Source organism: Festucalex cinctus, chromosome 7 (assembly GCF_051991245.1).
Source record: "Festucalex cinctus isolate MCC-2025b chromosome 7, RoL_Fcin_1.0, whole genome shotgun sequence".
In the NCBI taxonomy this organism is placed as follows: Eukaryota; Metazoa; Chordata; class Actinopteri; order Syngnathiformes; family Syngnathidae; genus Festucalex; species Festucalex cinctus.
Window position 1 is genome coordinate 11124256 of NC_135417.1, and position 18517 is coordinate 11142772.

An 18517-nucleotide genomic window follows, 5' to 3' on the forward strand; every position below is an offset into this window, starting at 1 on the left:
ATCTTCTTTTTTTTTTTTTTTTTTGTCTCCCAGCCACTCTTTTCTCCCCGTCGCCCCTCTTCTTCTCTCTCTCTCGCTTCTCCTCAGCGGCTTTTGGCTGCTCTCCAGTCTCACTTAAGCCCATTAGCTCTATTACTGAAATTATTTTCCTCCGCGGCGATGTCTTTGTGCACAGGGAGTGAATTTCACAGTTATCAGAAGCTGTGGAGAATAAGGGAGGAGGGGGGGGGGGGGTGGGGGGGGGGGGGTGGGGGGGGGATTAACTGTGAGTCACTCCAGTGTGTGTGAGCGAGAGAGAGACGATGCTGCTGCTGGTGAGTGAGTGAGTGAGTTTAGAAGAAATTATGCTCCTTGGCTGCTCATGGTGGCTCCTTAATTAATGTTTCTATATCCTGGAGGGTCTCTGAAGCCAGAAGGAATGAGAAGCCTCATGCATTGACCTCCTTGTGCCATTTGAGGGCAGTGCAGTCACAGTATTTGGGCTGCATTGCATTCAAGCGCATTTAATGAAGCTCAAAGAATACGTTTGCGTTTGTTACCTTTTAAAATGAATATTTGAAAATTGTAACCTTGCATGTGTTCAAATTAATCATCTAAACATCAATCTTCTTTACATAGTTGCTATATTTGACAACAGATTAAATTTTTTGCATTTATAAATCATGCGTATAACAAAATAGGTTATTTTACAGTATACTTGACTTTTAACTTATTTACAATGACATATATTTGAATTTGTTTTTTATTAATCCCACCATTCCAGGCCATTTTGAGTAAAACGAAACAACAACAAAAAAACAGGGATGAGTTGAGGCACAATGTTACGCAACGCCATCCGATATAATGACAGGCCAGCCTCCGAAATAACAAAGTGCTTATCGACGGAATTACAACGAACACGCTCACAAAATCAACCTTCCTAACCCCTCGTCACGTCCGTATGCGGCCACACAAAAGACCCATTTTTTGCTGCGGGCAGCCTGCGCATGCACAAGCGTCTTGATAACAGTTATTTGACTTTTATGCAACCGCGCTCGGGCTCTTCTTTGAATAAAGAGATGACAGTGTCGCCTCACTAAGTAGTGTTTTGCTAACCGCCAAGAGAATCTGCGGTTTTGTGGATATAACCATCCCCAACTACGTTTTTTTTTTTTTTTTTTTTTGCTCTGCGGTTGCACATTTGACACTCAGTGCCCGAGTATTTGTAAGACTTCCTTAGCTTTCAGCGCCGATAACTCGTAATGATAACGATATGTATGGATCATACATATATCAGGGGTGTGCAAACTTTTTCATTTGAGGGCCACATACAGAAAATCAGAAGGACGCAAGGGCCACAGCATGTTATGAAGAGAAATTGTGTTTAGTCCTTAAAATTGTACAAATAATTTATTTGTGCTTTTGCATAATTAGAAAAATGCTACAGTATATTAACAAATTTATTTGTAATATGGCAGTCGGGTTATTATAGTTTTGGAATTTATCATTTTAGTTTTTATTTTGTTTTGTTTTGAGTTTTTTTTTTTTTTTAATTTAGTTCGTTTTATTTTTCAGGGTGGTTCTGTTAGTTTTTTATTAGTTTTAGTTATTTAATAAATGCTTAGTTTTAGTTGAGTTAGTTTCATTATTAGTTTTTTTTTTTTTTGTTGTTGTTGTTTTTTTTTAATTTAATGTGTATCACTCGTGCTCAACATTTAAAAAACACCATGGGCACGACGTCATTATTCCGGTTTATATCAAAATAAATGTACTAAAAATCACATTTAAAATCATTCCCAAAGGCTCATGCATCAAATTAATTAGCAAAGACTAAAACGAAGGACGTTTGCAATAATTATAGTTAGTTTTATTGTAGTTAGTTTTGTAAACATAAAATGTAGTTTCAGTTAAGTTTTCTTTTTTTAAAAAAAGTATCTTCGTTTTTGTTTTATTTCGTTAACGAAATTGTTTTTTGAATTTTTGTTTTTTTCGTTAGTTTTAGTTAACTAAAATAACCTTTAATAGCACCTGTTTTTTTCTGAGATAAGTCTTTTGAAAGTATACCTAACTTAATTAACTTGCTTCGTGAAACCATTTCAACCAGTTTACCGTCATTGATGCTGCCGGGGTGTGCGTGTGTGAGAGAGTGTTTGTGTGTGTGTGTCTACCTGGATTCCAGACTCCTCCGTGTCATTGTATTTGTTTTGAATATGACCCCACCCCCTCACTCCCCTTCTCGCTCCATTCACCGATCCGCTGCTTGTTTTCCTGTGACAAGGGAAGTGGCAGCCGGCGGTAACCCTTGACCCCTTGCTGGTCACTTAGGCAGATATGCAGGACATTGAGGACGTTGTCAGAGGGCAGCAAGGACTCGGCTAATCAGATGGAGGTGAAAAAAAAAAACAAAGAAGGAAGAAGCGATTGTTTTTGTTACTTCAGATGGTAATGGCTTTATTTGTGTCCTAGTTTTATTCAATGAGGATAGTAATTAACACTAAACACGAGTCAAATGGTGGCGGTTGTCTGAGACTAACAACTACTGATTAGAGGATGAAACATTTTCTTTTTTTTTTTTTTGCCTCCAACCCATTTGACATGTTTTTCCCCATTCCCAGTGCTTTAAGATGTCCTTTAGGAAATAATACAAATAGCAAACTAATAAAGAGAGTCACAGAAGAAATACAGCTAGTGTTTATTCTTGAGAATATTAAGGGTGAGTTTTGGGGGCGATTTATACACGGGTACGTTTTATTTGTGGGATTTTTTTTTTTTTTTTTTTTTAATATTCCCTAAATTTACCTGGAACGCATAGAATCAACATCCAAACAATATCTATTAGCGAGTCAGTTTTCAACGTACCTTATTAAATGATTAAACAAATTCTGACTGGATCGATCCATCAAATGTTAAAAGTATGCTGATAAAGTGTATGAGCAAGTCAGGGGGACGTATTAAGACACAAGTATAGAGGGAAAACCAGTTTTTTTGAATAGTGATTTTGGGGGGGGGGGGGTGTATAATACATGGATGTGTGTTATTCAAGGTATTGTTTTTTGTTTTGTTTGTTTGTTTGTTTAATATTACCGGTACCTTAATTGATTCAAAAAACATTAATGGAACGCTCCTAAATTTTGACTTGGCATGCATAGTTTCAAAGATACAAAATCTTTTCTGTGTTTAGTTTTCAACGCACCTTATGAAGTGATTTGAAACATTCTGCCTGTGTCCGTCAAATGTCTTAATATTTTGCTGCATTGATCACACAGCTAAATTGGTCGTTACTCCCTTTGAGTTCTATCAAGGCTCAAATTCGTTCTTTGGTTTCAACAGACATTTAACGTCGTCTACATGTCTTGTACATGTTAAACAACACACCAACAATGCCGTCAGCACTAAGAAAAGAGCGAAAATGAGCACACAAAATAAAGAGGCTTCACAATAAACAATTAAGAAATGAAATGTGACAAGTATTTACCTCATTGGCCACATTCACTCAAAAAGGAATAATAACAAAAAGAACGTCTTCTGGACAAGCTACTTCCTTGTCGTCCACCTGTGCGTCGATTAACAGTGTCCCTTAGCAACGTATGATGGAACGAAAAGTCTGTTCCTCGTTTCAATAGTTTTCATTCAAATGAAATTATCTGACTATTTTTTACTTATTTAACATTTTTTTTCCATTAAAATAATAACTATTTATTTTTTCTTTCACTACCAAAGCAGCAACATTGGCAATAAAACATGTTTTCGGGGTTAATTGTGTACAATGAGTAGAAAATGAGATTTATTGAGAAGCAACAAGCCGGTCTGCTCTCCTTCCTGCCAGTCAGCATGACTAACCTCGATTCCGGAGTGTTGCTATTGAGCTTGCGTGGCTTCGCTTGACAGAAGAGAAGGCCCGGTTCCATGACATCAATCGCTTGATGACTGAGGAGAGAGCAAGCGGGGGCCACGAATGCTCGTTTGCGATAAGCGCTGCTGCGGCCGTCGCCGTCATTATGCAAGGCTGACGGTTAACCGAGAAAAAAAAAAAAAAAAAAAAAAACGGGGGGGGAGAAATTGCGCACAATGCAAAGCATGTGTTTCTTGTTTCTTTTTGGGGGACAAGAACGAGTCCAAGAAGGTAATGATGTACACAATGTGAAGCTGAACCGAAACCGCCGTGCTGCCGCTGGGGTGGGCGGTGCGGTCATGCCAGTGGATGTTTTCTTTCTTCCTGTGCGAGCCGCGCGAGTTTAATTCTGTCCTCGGAGGATAAAAATGGAAGCGTGCGCAGCAAGTGATCCGAATAATGACTACGTTGGGGTTTTATTGTTTTCGATCCATATGATTTGAGATAAACTTGTTGACATACTGTCATAACTTAGCATGTTTTTTTTTTTATAGACTTATTTTTAACTGTTTCAAATAGAAATAGATGGTGACCTAAATGTTAATTAAAATGAGGGATGGGCGAGTATCGACACCAGGTATCGATATCGGGCCGATACCAGCCGTTTTTCAAGTACTCGAGTACTCGTGACGCAGACGAGTACAAGCGACCGAAGACGTTAAGTGAGTCCTCCTTGCCTGTAAGTGGCGCTAGCGTGCAGCAGTTTTTCACCAAAATTTAACCGGTTTGGAAATACTTCAAAATTGTGAATCTTGAGCATTTTTGTGTTTTATTTTGAGCGTTAAGACTATTGAAGAGTGACTGTGCTGTTTTTTTTGTCAAAATTAAAGGAAATACATTTGTTTAAAAATATCTTTTAGTGATTTTTTTTCATTTTAAAAATGTACTACTGGTATCGGCAGTTGGTATCGGTATCGGTGAGTACTGAGGGTCTGAGTATCGGTATCGGTTAGTGTTGTTCCGATACCATTTTTTGGCCCCCGATACCGATACCCGGCTTTGCAGTATCGGCCGATACCATACCGATACCTAAAGTTTTTTTTTTTTTCCTCAACATGAAAAGGCTGTCCTGCTATTGGTTCAGAGCATTCAAGGGCCAATAGGATATCTTAGATCGGCATGCAGTGAACACGTCACATATCAGTGAATGTCGTGCACTAGCAGGTCACAAGTGGCTGCATCCAAAATCCGATATTAGCGTTGGATTTAACGGTATCGGCATGTTACCCGTGAGTAGTCACCGATACCGATTACCGGACCCGTCGCCATGGGCGGGCCTTGGGGGTCCGTGCCCGCCCTGTCAGTCAGCCGTGCCCGCCCTAGCAAGATGACTCACCAACTATTCGTCCTATCAGTCACGTAAACTTGCGCCTTCTGTTTTAAGTCAAGCACGGCGTGCCAGCCAACCACATACCTCCTTTCAAGTTTGGCTGTGATTGACAACTAAGCGAGCCAATGACAATCAGGATCAGGAGGGATGGGGTGGGGTGGGGGGGGAGACGCGCGCTCTGCAGACGTGCCTTAGCCAAAACTACTTCCGGCATTTGCCGGCTGGCGCTGGCACAAAGACTGAGCAGTGAGCACGTCGTGCCGCTTTCATGGGAGCCACCAAACGCCAAACCTCGATCCAGGATAACACAGTTGACATCAATGGGAATTCTGAGTCCACTGGTTACGTTTACAAGTGAGTGTCAAACTTTTATTTTAATTAGTCAAGCCACACGGCACGGATGAATTGTAGCAAAACACAGTATGCGGTTAATAGACCCAAGCAGTCACACGTACACAACAACAACTAAGGAGCATAAAATTATTTATCACTAAAGCAGTTGCAGTACAATGTGAGTTGAATTCTTTTTTTTTTTATTGCCAAGTTTGTTCATGTTGACGACTGTCACTAAGTTCTAATTAAAAAAACAGCACTTTACACATCCTTTTGGATTGATATTCTGCTTAGTTTTTCACTGAACCCATATGTTGTTTCTGTATATCATCGACATAACTCAACCTTATTTCTAAATCACTTTAAAACAGCCATTGCTGCATACAAAGTGCTGTGCATGGAATAGAAATTAGTCTTTTAGTAGACACAAGTGAAATAAGATAACACAAAATAAAATTAATTAGAGTAAATATAAGTAGATAATTATACACCCAAATAAAATACAAAAAAAAAAAAAAATCTGTACATATAGAAATAAAATAACACAAAATACAGAAGGCACCATAAAAAAAGTAAAATGATGTGAAGTCTCATGCTGAGTCAAAGATCAAAAATTTGAGATGTCTGGCAAAAATGAAAGGAATTTTTGTCCATATCGTACAGCCCGAATCCAACACGCAAATGAAGGCAACTGCTAGCCAATTCCAGATCGAAGCGGCTGGGTCACAGAGTCGTTCATTCGGACATCGTTGTTTACAGAAGTGAAGAGTGGATTTGTTTCAAATGAACTTTTGAGTTGAATAAATGCAAAATGAACTACACATTTTTTTTTTTCAGTTTCAGTTTCTTTTAGATTTTGGAACGAACTGCCGCTTTTAAGTGACAGAAAATATTTCTGAACACTTGTTGTTGCTGTTCAACCTGATGAACATTAGATTTAGGTTGATAAAGTGTGCCCCCCCCAAAAAAGGTAATGCCCCCCCCTACAATTTATTTCTGGTGACGGGTCTGCCGATTACCACTGTTTTAATGCAGTATCGGCACCTCTGCCGATACCAGTATCGGTATCGGAACAACACTAGTCAAAATGTACTACTGGTATCGGCAGTTGGTATCGGTGAGTACTGAGTGTCTGAGTATCGGTATCGGTCTGGAAAAAAAAAAGTGGTATGAAACATCCCTAATTAAAATGTACTGAATCTTTTGAAACATGACCGTTTGATGGTCTCATTTTATTTGAGCCGACCGCGAATCGATAACAAGATGCGCATCTTCTGATGCATTTTTACAGATTCCACATATTGTGTAAAGTATGGATTTTTTTTTATTTTTTTTTGTTGTTGTCCCAGGACAAAAGTGCATTTTTCTTCTATTCTTTCGTTGCCAGACGAAGACGCTACGCCGTGACATTCGCTATTATTTATGGTATGCTTTGAATCGACTCCTCAGTCCGATGAAGTGCAGTTTGGGTTAGTTAGCTTGGGAGCATTCTGTTTGTGTCAACAGCTCCCCTTTTGTGTATCCGGAGTGATTTATTATGTAAAAGAGGGCGGGGGGGTGACACTGACCTTCCTTTAATTAACACTGATGGAGACCAAGGTGAGAGGCAAGATGATGAAGATGGATCTTCCCACATAAATCATCCTTCCTTGCACGCGCGTGCACGTTTGTGTAGAAAGTGTGTTAGCGCCATCACCGGTAGAAATAACCTTGCGGAGCGCAGGTTAAACGAACATTTGCGTAGGCGCACAAACCTCCATTATTTACCCCCCTGTTGGCGTTCCTTTTGTAGTTTGTTACTCAAAGGCGTAATTGATTCATCTTTCCGAACTCAATTTGTAAATGTTTGAATCATGTCATGTACTTTCTCGGTCCTTTAACTCATTCACTGCCACTGACGGAAAAAGACGTCAAATGATTAAATTTTTTCGCTGGGCCTGCAGTGAATGTGTTTTAATAAGAAAATGGACATTTGTTCAACATTGCTGCGATCAAACGGCTTGAAGCAAATTGCAGTCCGGGATGATTTGTTGTGATTGCTTGCACCCGCAGGAGGAACAATCAAAAATTCAATTATTTACTTTTAACTATTTTAACCACCTTAAAATGGTTGGTGGGGAAATGAAGCTCATTCTAAATGAAACGCTCCCGTTGGACATCAATCATGCCAGAACATTTGCTCAGGTATATTTGGAAAGCTAATAACGTCCCGTCTTTTGTGAAACGACACTCGCGACATTCCGATTAGGATAAGTCGATGTGTAATTTATTCAAAGAATATTTAAATCCAGCATGACTTCAAAGACTCCGGCCTCGTGTTGTATTTCCATCTGTATGTCATATCGGGGTGTGAATTGACGAGTACCTGACGATTCGATTCGTATCACGATTCATAGGTCACGATTCGATTCGATAACGATTAATCCCGATACGAATTTATACATGGATTGTTGCGATTTTTTAAAATTCAAATTTAGAAAATACTAATCAATAAACTTGTACAGTGTAAGATTTGTATGAAAATGTATTATTGATTTATTGTATGATTGATTGATTATCACGATATTGTGGGGAGGTTGGCGATATTTAAATATGGTGAACATGACGACGACGATATTGCGGCAGTTTTCATATCGCGATATCACGATATTGCCATTATTGTTACATCCCTAGTCACAACTAAGACATATGAAAATAATAACAGCGACCAACAGAGGGAGACAGAACAGGAAGCCTGGTGGGTCCCGATCGGCGCCCCGAGTTTCTTAGCTGCAAAGTGAATACATGAGGAAGGAGGGGTTAGGGGGGGGGAACAAAGTTTGACCTATGAAATTCTCTATTAACTCATTCACTCGCCGCCATTTTCACATTTCGCAGTCCCATTCGCTCCCGGCTGTTTTACTGGATTTTGACTGATTTTGCAAGGCCCACAGAATATTGTGTTTTATGGCTATAAAATCATGGAACCTACCAAAAGAAAGATTAAAGTCTCTTCTTTCATCAGGAAAAAAAAGTATGTTTCTATCTGTTTCCGTTTTGCAGCAATTAGCATTAGAAGAGAGCTAAGTTTCATCAGTTTTCACAAATCTATTCAAAATTGTAAGTAATTGAGCTTATTTCCTACATGGCCCTGGTTGATTTCCTTTACTCTGCTGCCACCTGCTGGCCGTTTGTGTAATAACTACCATTTCTGCAACCGTTCTTTGCAGTTGAGAGGCTGCATCAAAGCCTTCTGTATGTTCTAGTATAAAAAAAAACCAAAAAAAAAAAACCCAACAACAACGTATAAATACGTCTTTGGGACACTTAGAGCATTTAAAAAAAAGTATTTACACGTTATTGGGAGCAAATGAGTTAAAATCCAAGAATATTGTGACAAAATGTCGACGTACTGAAAAAGTGAGAAATTCTACACAGTTGGATCAAACATGACAGTTCGCTTTCCATAAATTCCGGGGAACAATTCGTCTTTATGCTGGCTGCCGAAATCTTCAGTGTCATTTTCAGCAATTCTGTAATTGAAACGTTTCCAGAACTTTCATGACACGCGTCAATGTGGTGTCATATTTTGATTGAGACGACGTTTAAGTAAACGAGCACCGCGCAAGCTCCGTATGCTAATCAGTTTGTTTATCAGTCAGGCAGTTGGTCGGCAGGCACTTTGTGTGTCATTCTGCGTCTCTTGACATTCCCCCCCCCCCCCCCCCCCCATCTTAAAATGTTTCATGCATTTTTAGAGTTGCTTTCATATACCCCCCCACCCCCCCCACCCCTGTTCTTCGTCATCTTCTACCACTACAACCACATATTCATAAATTATGTATTTATTTATCATGAAAATCTGTTTTGGAATTAGAGTCTACCCCCCACTTCAAAGACGGGAAACCTTTGATATGTTTTTGATTCTCGCCGAGTATCTGTTGGATTTATTCAATTTATGCAAAGCACCTCGGGGGTAATAAAGGTGGCGTTTGAATACATTTGACTGGACTAAATCATATAATGAGGACCATTTCTGCCCCATATCGTAACAGAAAGACACCAAATCCCCTCAATTTTAATGGATCATTTGGGGGGGGGGGGGGGTGTTTTGCAGGGCAAACTTGACGACAGTGGACACACGTGATTATCTTATGTCTTATTGTCTAACACGGGTTATGATGTATTTGCTTAAATTGACGCGAGTACAAACGTGTGATTCTTTTGTTCTGGTGGCTGCAAGGAGCAATGGGACGTTCTTTAGGGAATATCGTGATTCTTTTTAACTTCTCCCTTCAAAACATGGCGATCATAAATTAGACATGACCTTAATAACATATGTTGTCTGAGTTGCGAGGCTTTAGCGGTGGTGCGTCTTCATATGGGCAAAAATGATGCAGTTAGCATTTATAGGTCAAAATAGATGATGATGGTTAAACATTTATTTAGCTCTTTTTTGGCCCTTTTTTTTTTAGGTTGTAATGGATTTTCATCAACACACAATCATCAAAGGTTTCACACTCAGATAACATAATTGTCTCATTTCCACATGAAAATAAATACAAGGTCTACGTCTAGGGTCCAAACTACGGCCCGGGGGCCATTTGCGGCCCGCCGTCCATTTTTCAGTGGCCCGCGCGACATATGATAAAAACGGCATTTGAAATAAAATAAACAAAAGAAAAATGTTTGGAGATGGTCAAAGTAAGAAGGAAGTGTATCGAAAAACGGGTGCCATTAAAGGTCATTTTCGTGAACTAAAACTAATGAAAAAACTAAAACTAAAATCTAAAAAACAATATTGTTACCGAAATAAAATAAAAACGAAAATGTTTTTAAAAAAAAATAAATAAAAAAATAAAAATAAGTGAAACTTCATTTTATGTTTACAAAACTAACTAAAACTAACCATAATTATAGCAAAAATGTCCTTCGTTTTAGTTTTTGGTAATTAATTTAACGCATGAGCCTTTGGGGATGATTTTAAATGTGATTTTTTTATTAGATTTATTTTGATATCAACCGGAATAATGACGTTTGAAAGTATGTCACACAGAAGTGACGTCATCAAGCAGCAGCCAAAAAAAAAAAACTAATACTAATACTGAAACTAACAAACTAAACTAAAACTAAGCATTTTTTTTAAAGAACTAAACTAATACAAACAAACAGAACCATACAAATCACTTCAGCATGTAAAACTAAAATACAAACCTGAAATTAATAATTCTCAAATAAATAGTAATTGCAAGTTTAATAAAAAAAAAAAAAATACACATAAACAACGTGTTACAGTCCTTTCCTCCGTGACGTGTCACATGACTACTAATGCGCAAAAAGTGTTTCCATGACACTTTTGCGAAATACTTCTTTTTCGATACGTCTCAAAAACCACCTCATGAAAAAAAACAAACTTTTTTGCGATATTTGAGAGTTTTTTTTCGCAAATCCGGTGTTTCCATTACCGGCTTACTTTTGCGAATTGTGCCTTTAGCGCAAAGCTGAGGGTCATGGAAACGCACCTACATATAGCTACTGCTCATGGATTGCTGGGGAAAAAAAATACAGTACATAAACCAATTTATTTGTAATATGGCAGTAGGGTTATTATAGTTTTGGAATTTTTCATTTTAGTAACCGGTAGTTTTTATTCGTTTTCAGGGTAGTTCTGTTAGTTTTTATTAGTTTAGTTCTTTAAAAAAAAATGCTTAGTTTTAGTTTAGTTTGTTAGTTTCAGTATTAGTATTAGTTTTTTTTTTTTTTAAATGTGTATTACTTGTGCGCAATATTCAAAAACCACCATGGGAGCAACATCATCAGAAGGTGCTTTTCTATTGGCTGCTGCTGGTTTTCTCAAAATAAATCTAATAAAAAATCACATTTAAAATCATCCCCAAAGGCTCATGCATGAAATTAATTACCAAAGACTAAAACGAAGGACATGTTTGCTATAATTATAGTTAGTTTTACTTTTTTAAAAAGCATTTTCGTTTTGATTTTATTTCGGTAACAATATTGTTTTTTGAATTGTAATTTTTTAAATTAGTTTTAGTGAACTAAAATGACCTTTAACGGCACCTGTTTTTTCGACACCCTCCCTTCTTACTTTGACCATCTCCAAACATTTTTCTTTTTGTTTCTTTTATTTGAACTGAGTCAAATGGCATTTTTTTTTTAGCATATGTTGCAGGCCACTGTAAAATGGACGGCAGGCCGCAAATGGCCCCGGGGCCGTAGTTTGGACATATATGCTGTATACATTCATTGCGATTCACAGCATTAAGGCCATGTTAAGGGTTCCCCCCCCCCTGCACCCTCCCAGCGGAAGAGTGACATTTGGACGGTGGAGCACTAATTATCCAGGTCTGACCCTCAGCTGTCTACATGCTGCATCAGAAATCATTCAATCCCACTCATCATGTTCCATTGAATATTTTTTTGATTTCTTCTTCCTGCCTGCTTGTGAATATTAAGAATAGATTTTTCCATTTGTATTTTTTGCAACCGGGGATGGGATTGATGATAGCTTGTGGCAAGAAAGGGGGGAGGATGACGGATGACTGGAAATGACGAGCGCGGCCGACTGAATGCTTGTCCATCACTCGCCATTCTCCCGGTTACAGGTGGTCTCTCATTTCCTCGAGCGGCGCATAACCGACTGCCTTTCACACGACGGCCCGGGCTCGCCAATTTATTTGCATGTTCGACAGACAACAAACGGGCGGCCCGCGCATGTCAAAATAGGTGGCGGTGCGTGACAGTTCCGACACAATGCTGTCTCCTTTTTTGGCTTGACCCTCGACCTGGCGCCATGTCTCCTTTTCATAATCGGAGAAAGGGTAAAACGGGGGCGAAGAAATCGTGCGGACCCTTCTTCCTGCCTCCTTCTGCTGCCATCTCTTTTGGAATAAATCTGATATCAATGTCATTAGCTATGCCATCCCCCCCCCCCCCCCGCTCTCTTTCTCAATTTCGAAGTCCCTTTTGTTGCAACTTGCTGACTGTCTCTCCACCCCCTTATCTTGTCTTTTTTGTTTGTGCTTTCCGCATAAAACCTCACATTTCAAGAGTGGCTCATCCTTAGTTTGAAGATAAAGTTTCAGCAGTTCTCCCAGCCAGAGATAATGAGGTACGTCTACCAGAGTGACGAAGCAAGAGCCAAAAAAAAAAAAAGGGATATTATTATTTTTGGATGTGTATTTCCTTATGCTTGCGATATACATATTCATATCTTGGTTTAACTGACTTAAAAAAGAAAAAAAAAAGAAAAAACATGGAACACAGTAACCATCAATTAAAATAAAAAAAGGTACCACTTTAGAGCAGAATGTAGATGCATATCATCGGCTTCAAAACGGGTCCAAGCGTTCATCCAAAACTGTTCCCCCTTGCAAAGCAGTCACAGGTTTTCCTCATTATTCTTGTCTGATCGCTCATGAAAGCAATATCAACGCTCGGACATAAATTAATGAGTTTCATACCATCATTCTCATCACTCCGACATAACGCTCCTGATAGCACTGAACAGCTAATTGCCTTTTAACCCCTGTGACATTCCCCTCATGTTTTGAGATCTCAACATTAAAAAAAAAAAAAAAAAACTGTGACCGAGAGCACTCCACTACTTCAAAACTTCCATTGCACTGATTTGTGTCATTTCCACATGAACTTTCTTACCCTTGTTCCGGTGGATAAGAGAAGAGATTTAAAATGGATCACCGTGTCGGACTGCAAATCCAGGAGTGGAGTGTCAGACTTAAAGACATAATCACACTGCTGGGTTTTTATTATTAAGTCTTATATTTTACATATTTAAGGAGACTGGTTACATCATTATCTGCTGTTGAACGTGGCATTGTAAAAAAAAGTCACTGTGGTATCGGGGAGAGGTTAACAGCAAAGGGGGGGGGGGGGGGGGGGGCAATGTGTATCGGTCTACAGTCAAATAATCCTGAATTATATGATAATCAGGAGGACAGAAATGCAGCGTATTAGCCCTTGGAGCTTGCGTTTAAGCAGTTTTCAGCGGAAGTATTTCATCGGAAGCCTTTGTGAAGTACCCGACACTTCTATTCTGTCCCCTTTTTTTTACATCATATATTTAACACATTCATTGCCAGACCAGCAACCAAAAAAAAAAAAAAAGCATCATTTGACGTCTTTTTCCGTCAATGGCAGCGAATGAGTTAATAAGAGAATGGTGGCAAATAGAGGGGGCTTTGTGTGTTCATTTCGGGGTCTGGAAATTCCTGTACACTGTTGGTGGTGGTGGTGGTGGTGGGGGGGGGGGGGGGGGTTATTTGAGTGTTCTTATCGAAGGGTAGCATTAAAAGGGGAGCGACATGAATGTCAGTACACAAATAATGGAATCTTATGATCAAGTTCTTGACTTTTATACTCCAGTTAGTCTCTCAGGTGGCCAATCCAGTCTGTTGGATCCGAAAAAGACGGTGATAGCTGTGTGGGTGGGGCGGGGGGTTGTGGGGGTGTTCCCAGGGAGGGTTTGTTGTTTCAACTCCACTTAACAGAATTGGAAAGTGGCTTCCTTCGCCAAGCGGAGCATAGGTCCCCCCCGGCTCTCCCGGAGGAAAATGCTGGCATGAAAAGGCATCCTCTAATAGAAAGAAACGTGCTAATGAGGGATATAAATAATGGGCTCATGAAAGGATGACAGGGCCAGTGAACAGGAAGTGAAGATGACGGAAAAAAAAACAAATAGAAGTGTCGAAATTCAACAGTCGTTTGACGCAAACAGCATATCGTGATTTCTGGCTGTCAATGTTAACTCATTCACTCCCAAAAACGTATTTATACGTTTTTTTTGTTTTGTTTTTAAAATGCTAGAACATACAGAAGGCTTTGATGCAGATTCAGACCTGAAAAGGTCGCTTAAAGCAATGGTAGTTATTACAAAAAAACGGCCAGCAGGTGGCAACAGAGTATAAGAGAGCAGCACGGATCATGTTGCAACAAGCTCTTTTTCCCAGTGTTCTCAACAGATTTTTGAATAATGATGAAACGTGGCTATATTCTAATGCTAATTGCTGCAAAACAGAAACAGATAAAATATATCTTTTTTTTTTTGGTAGGGTCCATGTTTTTATAGCAATAGAACACAATATCCTGTGGGCATTGCAAAATCAGTCAAAAAAAAACAATAAAACAGTGAAAACACCTGGGAGTGAATGAGTTAATGAAGAAGCGTGTCCGTGATGTAAAGAAATAAACTTGCTGACGGAGACGCAAGATGATGATAAACCGTATACCAATTGATTCCAACAACCGTAAGCCTACTTATGAGTGTGGAATGTGATTATCATGCTTTTTTTTTTTTTTTTTTCTTAGACGTGGAAACCTGAAGCTGTCCTTTTTATCGTCATTTAGAGTACTGCCGTATTGTGTATTGACATTCTTTGGGCCAGAGCAAGCAATGTGTCATTTTTTTTTCATATTTTTTATTTTTTATTTCAAATGCCGAAACTCTCTTCAATGGAAACACCGACAATTCCAAATTGTACTTTATTGAAATAGTACAATATCGCTCTTATTTTTGCGAAAAGGGTCATGGAAACGCACCTAGTAGTAACACTTTAGTACTGTACCACTTTCAACATCAAGATTCTTCGGTGCGAAAATACGTTGCCATAGGGAGTTCTGTCGTGGATATTGGTTTTAGAGTTTCCCTCTTAACATTTCATATCAAAGACTGATCGTTGTGATGGCAGAACACTACCGTACTGAAATGGATTGAACACACATTAAAAACAAATCCCCCCCGAGCAAGCCGCTGCTTCGTTGCCAAACAAACAGAACAAAAGAGGCAACGTATGCATTTATCAAGGGACGTGGATATCAGAATTAGAGCGGTTGACACTTGTGATGACATGGGTTAGAATTATCACTACAAAAGAGACGTACAACGCTGAGAAATTAGGGTGCGTTTCGAAAGAGTGAGCGTCATCGCATTTTAACAATATAACATCAGGAATTCAGTGACCCAAAAAAAAAAAAAAAACTGCCAAAAACGTTTAACTTGTTTGAAGAGAGCAGCAAAACACATCATTTAACTGGCATTAATATAATTAGCTCTTGGAGATAATACACTCTTCCAAACTCCCACCCACCATCTCCTGTACTTGAAGGTGATGGAGTAAGTTGAATAGCAAAGAGAAGGTGGTGTGCCACTTCAATTTAAATGAGCCGTTCAACGTACGTGAACAACCGCGTTCCGTCAATAATTAGTACCGTATCTTCCGCGATATAAGGCGCACGTAAAAGCCTTCAATTTGTTTCAAAAGATGACCATGCGCCTTATAATCAAAGTGCGCCTTATATATGGATCAATATTGAGCCGCAACAGGCCTCGCTGTCAAGACGCTATCGGTGACGCGCATGCGCAGAAGATCCCGCCATCTTGGATCGCTAGCTAATACTTTACCTCAGAGAAAACAATAAAACAGCTGTTTATTCATTTTAGGAGTGATTTGGGAGTTGTCAGAAAGCTGGTTTGTAATCTATTAACTCATTCACTCCCAAAAATGTATTTATACGTTTTTTTTTGTTTGTTTGTTTGTTTGTTTTTTTTTTTTAAGGTTTTTGTATGCTGGAGCATTATGACGGCTTTGATGCAGTTTCTGACCTGAAGAAGTCACTTAAAGCAATGGTAGTTGTACAAAAAAAAAGTAAAAAAAAAAATGGCCAGCAGGTGGCAGCAAAGTATAAGAGATCAGCCAGGGCCATGTTGCAACAAGCTCTTTTTCCCAGTATTTTCAACAGGCTTGTGAATAATGATGAAACTTAGCTAATTCTAATGGTAACTGCTTCCAAAATGTAAAAACAGATACAAATATACTTTTTTTCCTGATGAAAGAAGAGACTTTAATCTTTATTTTGGTAGGTTCCATGTTTTTATAGCAATAGAACATGGAAATGGCTGGGAGTGAATGAGTTAATAAAGTTTGACTGACCTATCTGACTGTTTGGTTGACATTCCCTTTAGCGCAGCACCATCTGATGGATGCATTACGTAACCCCAGTCTCTACTGTAGCGCCTTATATATGGAAAAAAGTTTGAAAATATGTCATACATTGAAGGTATATACTTATAGTATAGGAAAATACGGTAGATCCTTTTGCAGGTATGTCTGGCAGGGTTCACTAAAGGTCGCGTTAAAGTTGATTGCACGGAGAGAGTCGAAGGAGATTGCGGGATGACTAAAATGGTTTTGAAAGACTTTTAAACGCGCACAAACTCACACTTTTCTTCCCCTTTATACCAACCTTAATCTTTGCTCCATCTTTCTATATCCTCCCGCCTTCCCCCCGTCATGCTAGTTCTCCTCGCCCTCAGAGGAGCTCTACGTTTGTGTACGATGATCTCCTGCGTGGGGGGGGGGGGGGGGGGGGGGGGGGGGGGGTTCTCCAGTATTTGGCAGGAGGCTTTGTCTCTCATATGAGATGAAAAGGGGATGATGGAATGAAAAGAAAAAGACAGAGGAGGTGGGTGAAAACTTTAGACCCCCGGGGGGGCACCTCTCTCCACATTGTGAGGATTTGCCTAACGGCTTCACAAGCGGGTGTATTACATCTCCCGCGGAACGCGAGGGGTATAATCGCAGATCAAAACAAATTACCTATCTGTAGTCAACAGAGGTGTACGTCTGTCAAAAGCCCAGAGTTACATAAGTCGGCGCTAACTGAGCCTCTGATTTGCCAACGTGAGGTGAATTCTTTGAAACCAAGGCCCGAAGAATAAAGTTTTCTCAAAAGTCTACCACCAGCTGCTTTCGTCTTTCCGCATTGATCAAGAAGCGGCACTCCAGTCAGTTCTCCGTGCCCATGGTGTTTTTTTTTATATTGCGCACAACACTACACATTAAAAACATCAAATTAAAAATAAAACTAATACTGAAACTAACTAAACTAAAACTAAGCATTTATTAAGGAACTAAAATTAATTTAAAAAAAAAAACTAACAGAACCATCCTGAAAACTAATTAAAACTTAATCAATTAAAAAAAAAAAAAAAAACTCAAAACAAAATAAAAACTAAAATGAAAAATTCCCAAATTATAATAACCCTACTGCCATATTACAAATAAATTGGTTTATATACTGTAGCATTTTTTTCTAAATATGGAAAAGCACAAATAAATTATTTGGACACAATTTCTCTTTATAACATTATGTGGCCCTTGCGTCCTTCGGATTTTCTGTATGTGGCCCTCAAATGAAAAAGTTTGGACACCCCTGCATTAGAACTTTTTTACCACTGTACTGTAGTTATATAAAAATGACATCATGCATGGGATACTGCATTATATAAGAAAATAACATTTTATATATTTTTCATGTAACCATCTTCAGCGTTATCTTCTGCTCTATCAAGAAAATTATCCTGAGTGAAAGTTGTCACCACACATTCAAAGTCTACTTGTGAAAAGTTACACTCACTGCATCTTCAGGGGAAATACATTCGTGGAAAATGATGGGGGTCTGTCACGGTACCAGTAAAAACACACAGCTTGTGTTTATGTATAAAATGTGTTTACCGGTTATGTTTTTATATTATGCCAGGTGTATCTTATAGCCCATATTTTTGCTCTATCTACCCCCATCTAAGACCCTTGACATCACCGGAGATTGGAGGGGCCGGTTTCTCTGCAAACTGTTATTTATGTACGCTGCTGACCCAATGGCCAAGAGGTTGGCTCTAGTTCACACAAAGTTATTAGGCCTCTGGATAGGAAACAAGCTAAGAGGAAAACACATTTCTTTTCTAAATGGTGCCATCAGCTTTTTATGGCGAAAAGTTTTTCTTTTAGAAGACATTCTTTTCTATTGGATACCTTCAACCTCGATCATGGTGTCATGGAGGAAACGGAGCATATAGCCGCAGGCTCTGGCAGGTGAGAGCAACACCTCTGCAGTTGCTTACTTAAAAACATGTCCAAAAACGCCTAACAAAGTAAACCGGACCGTCTGACACACAATACTACGCGGGC

General features: G+C 39.1%; 1 protein-coding gene across 7 annotated transcripts in view; it reads right to left on the reverse strand.

The window, feature by feature from the left end:
* Window positions 1-18517, reverse strand: part of adamts16 (ADAM metallopeptidase with thrombospondin type 1 motif, 16) — a 129048-nt gene that overhangs the window by 76624 nt on the left and 33907 nt on the right. For 4 of the 7 annotated variants that reach the window (XM_077527446.1, XM_077527445.1, XM_077527451.1 and 1 more), the window contains exons 1-2: window positions 3455-3558; window positions 2148-2354 (exon numbers count right to left, since the gene is read on the reverse strand). The gene's annotated coding sequence lies outside the window, so the exon portion shown is untranslated. Of the gene's footprint in view, window positions 1-2147; window positions 2355-3172; window positions 3372-3454; window positions 3559-3819; window positions 3996-18517 lie in introns of those variants that run through there. The other 3 variants (XM_077527448.1, XM_077527449.1, XM_077527450.1) reach the window with 3 other exon arrangements.